At 29.3% G+C, this 12,201-nt stretch overlaps 1 protein-coding gene across 1 annotated transcript in view; it reads right to left on the reverse strand.

The window, feature by feature from the left end:
• The window catches only part of LOC124950709 (cuticlin-4), a 51,718-nt gene that overhangs the window by 26,215 nt on the left and 13,302 nt on the right, over nucleotides 1-12,201 (reverse strand). The window contains exons 5-7 of the transcript XR_007101421.1: nucleotides 8,218-8,586; nucleotides 7,932-8,043; nucleotides 1,548-2,088 (exon numbers count right to left, since the gene is read on the reverse strand). The gene's annotated coding sequence lies outside the window, so the exon portion shown is untranslated. Of the gene's footprint in view, nucleotides 2,089-7,931; nucleotides 8,044-8,217; nucleotides 8,587-12,201 lie in introns of the transcript that reaches the window.

Raw genomic sequence — 12,201 nt, forward strand, 5'->3', positions numbered from 1 at the left:
AATATTTCACATATTAACCATTAATAATATAGTATAATTACATATATATATATATATATGTGTGTGTGTGTGTGTGTGTACATATACGTTTATGCGTATGAAAATTCTGGTTTATGAGTTATTCCATTCCAATGAGATAAAGGAAAGCAAGAGATGCGATCGATTTTGAACAAATTTTCTCCCATTGGTCTCTCTTTCGTTCCTCTTGGAAAGACAACGCGAGCACTGAGTCGTTCTTAACTTGTACAACGCCTCGTTATCCTCCATTCTCGATAACCGGAATCATCTATTAGATATAATCTCGAGAAACCGATTTTCTGAGATTCCTCGTGACTTTCACCTGCGATGTGATCGCGTTTCTTACTTCGCTCACGAAGATCCGGTATTCTTGGTACTGGGACCAGTTCCGAATACTTCTTACAGAAGTAATCGCAAAACGGAAGAATGAAGAAGAGAGAGAGAAAGAGAGAGAAAGAATGAAATCATCACGATGAAATGATTATCTTTCAAACATTCGATTCTCCTGATTGGTCCAATTTTATCAATCAAAATGTTTATGGATTCATTTAAAAATATTCTAATCTTTGGCTATTATTTTGAATATACAAGAAGACAGAATCTCTATCTTTCACAATTAAATCGTTATTAATTTTTGAAAAATAAAATAAATTTCTCATAAAATTGATACGCGAGCGTTTTACAAAATATTACAAATGAAGTAGGCAAGAGAATTTTTTTTTTTTTTTTTTTCTTAAATATATCAATAACTTTTCATTCTAAAATTTGACTATGCTTTCATGCGATAAGATTTAGCTCGATTGTCGATCGTAAAAATTGAAAAAGAAAAAAATCAATTGTTATTAACGAAAAGCATAGAAAATACAAATTCTATGTTTGTTTTCTACGATATATTCAGATTTCTGACGAAATGTCTGATATAAAACTTTCATGACACCAAACTAAGTATCTACGTTTAAGAATTCGATCAATTAAACGATCGATCGTTCAACGGATCGATCGGCCGACCGATTTCTCCATCGAAATACCAAATCATAGTAATTCGATGTCTCACAAAGTTGACGTACTTACGTGTCGGAGAGCCTATGTCAAAGACGACGTTTAAGTCGAACGTAAGATTTAGTTTTGGCACACTTTTCACGACAACGACGAGAACGTCAAAGCCGATTCGAGACGTCTTACTGCTACGTGTACCTCACCCAAGAAATTAACATTACAAATTGCGAACGATGCCTTGCAAATATTTCAATTCTCGATCTCACGTAACACCCGTTTAAATTTAATTTATAACAATCGAATATTAAACGAATTTTCAATCTATCCGAGATTACGAAAAAGTAAAACGATATTGACTTGTAATTTAAACGTAAATAAATGAATAATAATAATTATTATTATAATAATATAATTATTTATAGTTAATAATAATTATTAATAATATTATAATTAATAATTAAAATTAATAACTATTGCTGATAATAATTGTTAATTAGAATTTGATTAAAAAATTGTAATTCTGTATTCACTGTAATTAATGGGATTATTTAATTAAAATTAACAAAGTTATTAATGATATAATAACTTTCAAACGTTATTATAAAATAAACAATGATTAAATTTTATTATAAAACGAATATAAACGAATATATATTTGTCATAAATATGTCATGATTTTAAAGATCATTAAGAAAGCTTTCTCGAATAATCACGATTACAATCTATCGTTCAAGATACGTAGCTAGAATATATAAGACATAGGTATATCCATGTATGCGTATGTTCATAAAGTAACATGAAAAGAGGCCTTCGCAGACAATCGAACAAAGTGGGTGTTTAATTGCAAGGAAGTATGCATATACGTGCGATAATTTTGGGTCACTGAATAGCAAGCTTTCTTCTTTCTCCCTTTCTCAATTGCTTGTGTCGAACGTGCCGTGTGATCGAACGCCCTTTCTTCTTCTTCTTCTTCTTATTCTTCTTCTTCTCCTCCTCCTCCTTCTTCTCTTTCTCTTTCTCTTTCTCTTTCTCTTTTACATCTTCTTTTATTTCTCTTTCTTCTTTCTCTTTAACCTGTTCAATAAACCATAAAATGTAATTATTGCGAATGCCTATTTAAATCTTCGTCGCATATTACACTTGACATTGAAATCAATTCGTCTCGAGTAAACTTAATATTAACGTAATATAAACCGAATAATATTTAATGATTCTCAATCCTTCTCGTTATCGATTTATGCTAAATTTATATTATAAAATGGTGTGAATGAAACTGTAACTCAACCGAATCGTCCATCTATCTTTTTAATGCAATAATTTTAGGATTATCTGATTTTATTTGAATTCTTTCAAAATTGAAAATTACGAGATAGATACATGTATGATTATTTTTTTTTTTCTTTTTTTTTTTTTTTTTTTAGATTAATTAGTAACACACGATAAGATGTTATCTCTTTGTTCTATACGTTACGTGTATAAGATTTTCTTTTTTTTCTTTTCTTTTCTTTTCTTTTCTTTTCTTTTCTTTTCTTTTTCAGAAACGAGGAACGAAAGAAGACGAATTCGCAGAGTAAGATCAACGAAAATAAAATCGAGCACGCTTCGTGAGACCGTCAACTCTGAAACGGAGTGAAAGTTTTGCTTTCCTATTGCGATCGCTAACGTTCCAATCTCTTGAAATTTCATCGACGCGAGGCAACGCAACGCAACACCCGCGTTTCGTTCAAAACGTTAACAACACTTTCTCAAGAACCATTCGTACCGCCACCATTTACGAGTTGTAAAGCTCTTCGAAAACTCAACGTCAACGACGAATTCTCTGTGATTTTCTCGTCTACGAAGAAAGATTCGCACGAAAGACGACAACGAAGAATCTACGGCACGTCAGAAACTCCATTACGGAAACGAGATTTCAACGACTAACGAGAATACTAAAAGTCGACGTCCGACCCTTTTACAAATCACTATCGTCTTAAAAATATCTTTTCAATTCGTTTAATTTGATAGAACTACGAAGAGTCGTATCATTCTCTCTCTCTCTCTCTCTCTCTCTCTCTCTCTCTCTTTCTCTTTCTGTATCTCTCTCTCTTTCTCTGCTACAAATAAATTTGATCATGAATTTTGTAATAAAGACACGATCGATAATATATTATCTTATCTTACTTGCTTTTATATTATTTACAAGAATAATCAATTTTAAATAAAAACATATGAAATCTAACGATTATTGTCTTATTAACACACAATAATTGTAGATCTTTCCTCTCTGTAAATCAATGTTTTACAAACAAACAAACAAACAAACGAACAAAAATATATATATTAATTATATAAATCATTGAATCATGATTTACATATAACATTTGTGTTTATGAAATTTTTAAGATAATTTAATCCAAAATGAATTGAAAGATGTTTTTGATTTACAAAAAAAAAAAAAAAAAAAAAAAAAAAAAAAAAAAAAAAAAAAAAAAGAAAAGAGAGAAAAAAACTGAAAGATCGTTCGAATTTCATAAAAAATAATTCAATATCTGGATCGATTAAAAATTCAACGAAATATAAATGACAAATAAACAAGGAAGCACAAAAAAAAAGGGAATAGATAGACGATCTTAGTATGTCAGTGTGCCTATATGCTAATAGCTTGGCTCGATGAGCGGTTTTAACCCCGACCATGAATCGAATCGATAGAAGTAAACGCTCCTTCAAAAAGGATTCCAAAGAATGATGCAAAAAAAAAAGATAAAACGATCCTTATCGTAGACTTAACATAATTATATTATATTAATAAATAAGAGTGTATGAATTTTTTAAATAATTTAAATAAAAAAAAGAAAAAAAAAAAACAAAAGAAAAAAATTACTCAAACGAAAACAAATTATTTTCAATACGACTTTCATTCTTAATAAACAAGATTTATCATAATATAATAATTTTTACTAAGGAAAGAAAAAATTTCTTTGAAATAAATTCTTTTTTTTTTTTTTTTTTTTTTTTTTTTTTTTTTTTTTTTTTTTACTTTTTTTTTTTTTACTTTTTTTATATATATATATATATATATATACACGTATACACGTGTATATTACAGATAATATGGATCTGCATTAAAAATAATTAATTAAATTTCGATACATTTAAATAAAATTATTTTAAAGAAATCCAATCCCTTTGTATATTAATGTTATTATATTGAATCATTATTTCTAAACTTTATATTCCACTTATTATTCTCGTTCAAAAAAAGAAAAAAAAAAAAGAAAAGAAAAAAGAAAAAAAAAAGGATATACCATTTGGAATAATAGTTACTTAAATAGCAATCAGTAAATGGTAAGTGAAATGCGAAGGTGTGTGTATGTGTCTTTTACGTTAATGCTCTCGAGTTGTTCTCAACGCTCTCCCGTTTAACGGTACATCTCATGCGGGACTCGTGAACGCTAGAAAGTAGTTTGATATTTTGAGTAGTCCGCCAATTTCCTTCTTTGACTTCTCATTTGACATTTCAACTTTCCATAATAGAAAACGACCGACGACCTTGACGATCTATTACATCGATCGATCGATCCATTCTTGAGTTTATTTTCCAAATAAATCACACGAGAAAATATCTAAATTCTTCTGAATTCTTTAAATGTTACGCTTTACGATTAGAAGAAAAAAAAAAAAAATAAAAAAAAAAAAAGAACGAAGAAAAAATAAGTAACAAATCTTCTTTGATACATTTCGAATTAATTAAGAAAAAGGAATATAATGAAAAATTCAATTGTAACGATCAATTCCAAAAATTACAAAGATAGAAGGAAAAAAAGAAAAGGAAAAAGTATTTCGTTACTTTTCATGTAAAGAAAAATACTGTGGTAAGATACTCAAAATGTATACTTAATTTAAATACTCGAAAGGTACTCGAAAAATGAATACCTAATTAACAATGTTTACATTCACCGTTATACTCGCAACGAATACGAATATTTCAACGTTCCATAACGTAAATACGCGATAAAATTGCACCAAAGATTATACACGCGTATACATTTTTCACGTATTCAATGATATTCCATTCTCATTTACATGATAGTTTTCTCATTTACAAATCGAAAAATTGATTGATCGTTTACACTCGTATTATGAAATGATTATTATCGAATCACTTTTCGATCATTTATTTTATCGAACAAGTACTTTTTATCGGGTATTCTTTTAAAGAAAAATTTTATGATTCCTTTCGAAACAAAGGATCTATATACATACTATATATAAAATCAAAGTTAATTCAATTCACTCGCCTTTCAATCTAACGATAAATTTCATTGTCAAGAAGAAGAGAGAGAGAGAGAGAGAGAGAGAGAGAGAGCTATAAGTCGTCCATTTAAAATAGCTCATCGAAGTAGAAAAGCGTACAAAATTATCGCGAATAATCGAATCACGATGACAAAGTAAAAAATTGATCCTCGAGGATCGAGTCCTTGATAAGCGTTACTTCCGTTCTTTTCATACAGAGGCTCTGTACTACGTAAGTATATGCTTTAGTGTTGAAAATTGATTTCCTTTATTATAAAAGCAAAATTGGATCGATCCAGTTGAAATATAGGGAATATTTTTTTCAATATAACGAAGAGTCCTTTAGTGATTCTCTATGCGCGTCTAATCAATTTCTTTGACGATCGATCGATCAATCGATCGATGTAAAGTAAAAATAATATTAAAAAGAAAAGAGAAAAGGATCTAACTAAAAGGATATCATATATGGGATCACGAAAGAGATATGATTGACTTCAATGATGATTAATGACGAAGGATCGATTTTGTATTTCCTGAGAAAAAGAAAAGAAAAAAAAAAGAAAGATGTCACTAATTTTTTTTTTTTTTTTTTTTTTTTTTTTTTTTTCTTTGATATTACTCGTGTAACAAAGATCTCTAAAAGTAAAAGTTAAGTAATGCAAATTATTTCGATAAAATTCAAATTGGACAATGTAAATCGATACGTTTAAGTTTGAACCTTTACGAATGAACTTTTTATCGTGTTTACGAAGAAGGAAAAAAAAAAAAAGAAAGAAAATAATATTATATAGTGATATTGTATGATTCATAAAAAAAAAAAAAAAAAAAAGAACAGGAACAGAAAAAATCGAAAGTGTGGATCACGAATCGAAAGAATGTTTACTTTCGAAAAAGTATATCATAAAAAATCGTTCGTGATAAAAGTCGCTCTATTTTCAACTTTCTAATAATATCGATGCGATGACGAGGTCGTTAAGTCACTCCCGTCGCGCTCACTTTCACCGCCCACGCACAAATTTTCTATTCTCTTCGGCTTTCTCATTGTTATGATACATAGGTGTACATATATGTTCACATATATATCCCCGTATGTTGAACATGTCGCGAACAATGAGTCACGTTATCGTTTTCGCCCGCTTTTTGGGTTTCTCTTACTGACGCAATCTTTTTTTCTTTTCCTATTTCTTTTTTCTTTATTTTCTTTTTTGATCTTCGACAAAGGAGGACATTATGCTAACAAACTCTTGGTTTTTCCCAAAAGAGAAGGGTTACAACAAAACTCAATCGACTTTTGATATTTCATCGAAGATTTATTCGTTTCATGAATTATCGAAAATTTTGATATTAATAAAAAGTAGATAAATTCGAAAATTTATTTATCGTTAAGAATATGAAACTATGTGTCCCACTTAATTTGAATCATCAATAATGTATCTATCTCGTTTAATTAATCACAAGGAAGGACGCGTATATCATAAGACGCATATATTTTCTTAAGTGAGAAAGAGAGAGAGAGAAAAAAAAGAAAAAAAAGAAGTCGTAAGGAGGAAAGAAAATTATTGCATACCTACGTAATATTTTTTAAGAGAGAAATCATTTCTTCTTCGAACGATTTTTCTCTTATCATAGAAAAGAAATTATATTGAGAATATGAAAAAAATTAAAGGAACTAGATGGAATATAATATTTACCTATGAATCGTATACGTACTTAGGACATATTAATATTATATTTTACAAATCCAATCAAATTGCATATCGAAAGGTTAACTTCGTTTTGAAATTGTACGTATATAATAATTTATTTGTCGATAAATAAAATAACAACAAATGATAACCTTTCAATTCGTCTAATTTCCTTGTCCATTTTCTTTATAACGAATAGTAATGAATAAATTAATCTCAGCATCTATCTATTTACGTTTGTCCTCATTTTTGAAATCAATCAAAGCCAAAGTCTAAACGATGGTGGCATCGAGTAACGGAGATGCCAAAAGCAAAGGATCTTTTTTATTTTTTTCTTTTTCTTTTCGAGCGCTAAAATAATTATTCATGCGGTGCGATGAACGTGATACGTAAAGAGAAAGAGAAAAAGAAAGAGAGAGGGGAGAGAGAGAGAGAGAGAGAGAGAAAGAGAAAGACATACAGACAAACAGACAGACAGACAGACAGACAGACAGACAGAGAACATTAACAACGGACTAATAGTTAGTCAGTCCAGGAAGACCGCATTCTCTATTCGAGCTCAAGTCGAAAGATTCGAGAGTAGTAGTCGCTTACTGTGTCGGTGCTTTTACGGCTTAATGAAACTTACGCCGTTAATTACACATTCTACGTAACCTTTCAAACTATTATTATGCTCCCGGCAATATTTTCAATAGAAAAATATAAATAGAAATATATAATATATATGGAAAAATATGAATAGAAATCGATCGATTTTTTTTAATCCAATAAATTTTTCTCATCGACATTATTAATTTATTTCAATGATTCTTACGTTACGATACATTGTTAAATTATTTTAACGAAATATTAATAAATTTGAATGATTTTCAAATGTACGTATATCCCACGGTCAAATATCGATACGATTTTTATGACGATGAAATGATAGGATTGAAATCGATTAAATCGATATACCTTGTATATAGATCGAACGATGTAATTTGACGATCCTCCTTCTGGTCACTTCAATTTGTGTTTAGACTCAATCCATTGGATACGTAAAGTATATTGCGTTCGAAGATTGATCCTATAAATGCAAAAGACACCCCTCTTTAATTTTCTTAAATGTATCTTCCTTATTATTATTTTCCATGCTCTTTTAAAATCAAATCTAAGGAAAAAAAAATTATGTTTGCAAACGGAATGATATACCGTTTGAAAGAAAACGTTAGGATTATATATCGATTTGTAAGCGACTCACGATCGAATGATTTCACCAAGAGACTCGAAGGTCGCCATATTTACGGAACAATAGACGATAATAGACATTTCACCATGTGGTATGCGAACCACGCCGCGCCACAGCAAATCCACTAAGAGTGCGTGCGGAGTTCTGCCTCCTCTCGAAGGCTGCTTTCACGATACGCATCCGGAATCGATCGGCGTTTCAGCTTCGTAAACAGGATACTTGTCCGACTCACCAACTCGATTAGAGTTATACTCGCTCTTCTTACTCGCCAGTCAGACTTGTTTTATAACGAATTTCCACGCTTTTCACCAAACAGACATCTTCTTCTCTCACTTCGATCCTCCGTTTCATTGAAATCTATATCATAGATGTTTAGACGAACTTGCAAAACAAAACAAAACAAATTATATCGAACGAATACATGACACAACGATACGTAATAGAAATATCACTAGGAGAATGTTTTTCATTTTGTTTATTGATAATAATTAACTTGTTCAATGTCATTATTGCGTTGAAACTATTGCGTTGTTAAAAGTAATATGAAAATATGATATGATTATTATTATGTTTTATAAATAAGATGGCTTTTGATTTAATTCCATTCAATATTATATTTTATAAAGAGAAACATTTTATAAATTTTCAAACCATGATATATATATATATATATATATATATTTTATTTTCATTTGCCACTTTATTTGTGATATGAAAAAATTCTAAGATTTATCTAATCGGTTCATCTAGATTGATTAATCTTAATTGGATATTTTTAGATGTAAATAAATTTTATTATTAAACGACATACGAAGGACTGCCGTATAAAAGATTTTTTGATAGATAAAAAATGAATCTAAATAAATTTTTGTGGTTAGGCCGACTGAATCGAAAAATTCTAATTCAACGTGATTAAATGGACGCTCTGATTCCTCAGTTAATTAGAACATGTCGTTTCTGACCTTGCGCACGTTTTCTTCGGGAATAAAAAAATTCTGAAGTTTCGAAATGAAAGAGGCTCAAAAAAAGGATATATCTATCAATCATAAATTATTTTAACACTTTCTCATATAACGTTAAATAAAATTTAATTTAATTACTACAATTAAGATAATTATTTGAAATGTATAAAATGAATGAAAGAGATTCATGAAAAGTTTGATCGTACGATAAATAAGAACAAATAAATGCACGATTTATTATTCTTTTGATCGATGATAAAAAAAAAAAATTAATTTCTAACAAATTATTATCAATCCTAAATCTTAACGTGAAATTAAAATTTTTATCGATTCATTAAAATATATTGAATTTCTAAGGATCAAATTTTAAGCTACTAATTGTTAATAAATAAACTAAATATTAATAATAAAAAAAAGTATCTAGTAGATATGGACAAAGGCCTTGTAAGAATACAAACAGATAATCTTTATATGCTCATGTTCGATCTAATACGTTTATATTGTATCTATGAGTATCTAACGAGTATCCAAGTACTTAACTACTTACTCGGAACATCTTTGTAGATGCCCGTGACTGTTTCACGTCTAACAAACACGATTTATGGGTCGTACCTTCTACTCGAATACAGCAAATAGTCGGTCAATGGAACGTTCTTAATAGGATTCCTATATAGTTAGAAAATTCAATGTGATATATCTAAATATATATATATATATATATATATATATATATATATATATAAAACTTAAATAATATTTTTAATTTCTCCACATTCTTCAGTCATTATTTGTTTGCGCGATTCATTCACGCAAGCAAATTACAATTATTAGGTCATCAAATATAAATGTTCATTTTTATTTCGTAATTCCTTTCTAAGATATTTTCTAATTCTAATTCTAATTCGTTATTAAAAAAAAAAAAAAAAAAAAAAAAAAATATCTATGAATAAAAATATATTAAACATATTATTGTGTCAATACATTCCTATACAAGGATTAATATTTTTGATTTAGATTATTATGATAATATTCAAAGATAATTAATTCGTATGTTCTTTTTTTCTTCCATTGATTAAAAGAGCCACATTTGTCATAATAAAATTATTAATAGTGCAATTAAATTTTCTTTTTTCTTTTTTTTTTTTTTTTTATTTTTCGTTAGAACTAAATCGTCGAAAATGATCGATCGATCGATCGATCGATCGATCGATCATCTCTTTCTTTTCGATCGTTTTAACGGGACGACATCACGTAAGTATACGTGTAGCAAATAACGAGCGAGCGAGAGAGCACGCACGCATGCATGCACGATGACCGTTAATGGACGAAGGAAGAGGAAAGTAGCATTTTTCCTCTTTTCTACGATCCGAAGGAGGAGTGACACGCGAGGATTTCCATAACACACCATGCCTTCGGGCACACACACGCGAATCGCATTAACGTCGTTTTCGAAACGAGTACAGTAACTTCACAACTCGCTTTGCTTTCAAACGAAAGAAGTAGAAGAAAATCGAACGAAATATATATTAAAAGTTATTATATCTAATACTATTGTAACAATAGAATCTACGTATATTGAAATATATATATATATATATATGTATATAATTAGATACATTATGTATATCATTTTTATTAATTAAATATCTACTAAATAATGATATAAAAAAATGAATGCACATACATATACTAAGCGTATACTAATGTATATATATATATATATATATATATATATATATATATATATATATACCTATATATTTATACATATATATCATAATATTATTATATTATTATATTTTCTATAAACGTGTAACTCAGTAAACAATACGCATAACATATTAGATTCTAGATATACATAATCAAAAAAAAAAAAAAAAAAAAAATAATAATAATAATAATAATCTAATCATATAGCACGTATCAAATAATGTAACAATAAAGTAATCAAATGGAACTTATGAAAGAAAAAAATATCTTTCTCTCGCTCTCTTCGAACGTTTCGATAAATATAAGATAAACGAAGGGAAAAGAACAACGACAACGAGAAAAAAAGAACAGAAAAAAAAACTATACATATATATATACATGAAAGAGTCGAAAAAAGGGCTAAAAAAGAAAAGGACGAGAAAGGAAGAGAATACATACGTACTTGTCTATGTATACATATATACTACATCGTAAAGTTCATCAAAGCGAGCATCTTATTCATGGTGGACACATACTATAAGAGAACATAAACGATCAGATCTGTGGACACGCACGTGCGCGCGAGCGCGAACACAAGAGCGGCTCCCACAAAGTAGCGTGCCTTCCTCGCCGCCATGCCGCGGGAGTATGGACCTTGTGAGCGGTCAAAGTCGTGGCCTACTTCACTTCCTGCCTTCGAAACTTTCTCCTCGTGAGCACCGTTCGTGAGTCGAAGAGGTGCTGAGAATCATCAGTATCGCTTGATTCTACGACCTTCCTCTTCCTCCTCCTCCTCCTCCTCCTCCTCCTTCTCCTTCTCTTTCTCCTTCACCTCCTCTACCTCCTTCTTCTTCTTCTTTTTTTTCTTCTTCTTCTTCTTCTTCTTCTACTTCTCTTTCTCTCTCTCTCTCTCTCTCTCTCTCTTCCTCTCTCTCTGTCTTTCTCTTAATACCTTTCTTATTACCTTTCTTTTACTTTTAAACCGCGATTACTTACAATTAGTTTTTGCATTTCATAATAATACGCCTAAAGTCTCGTTTTCATTTCCCATAGAATTTTCCTCACAATTATTATAATCTTTTATGAACACAAAATTATATTACCATCGTGAATGTATATTTTATTTCTAGGTAAAAGAGTTATTTAAATAGCATTTAAATATACGGGACTGTTAGAAAATGTCTAATTAGAAATATTGGTATAATAATATACTGAATAGCGATTTAGAAGATTAATTAAGATCGATTTATCATATTAAATATTTGAAATATCTTCTAACTAATATTTTAAACATTATATTTTTTCATTCGCATTACTCGATGAAACGATTTATTTCATTTTGGAG

The sequence above is a fragment of the Vespa velutina genome, chromosome 7 (assembly GCF_912470025.1).
Source record: "Vespa velutina chromosome 7, iVesVel2.1, whole genome shotgun sequence".
In the NCBI taxonomy this organism is placed as follows: Eukaryota; Metazoa; Arthropoda; class Insecta; order Hymenoptera; family Vespidae; genus Vespa; species Vespa velutina.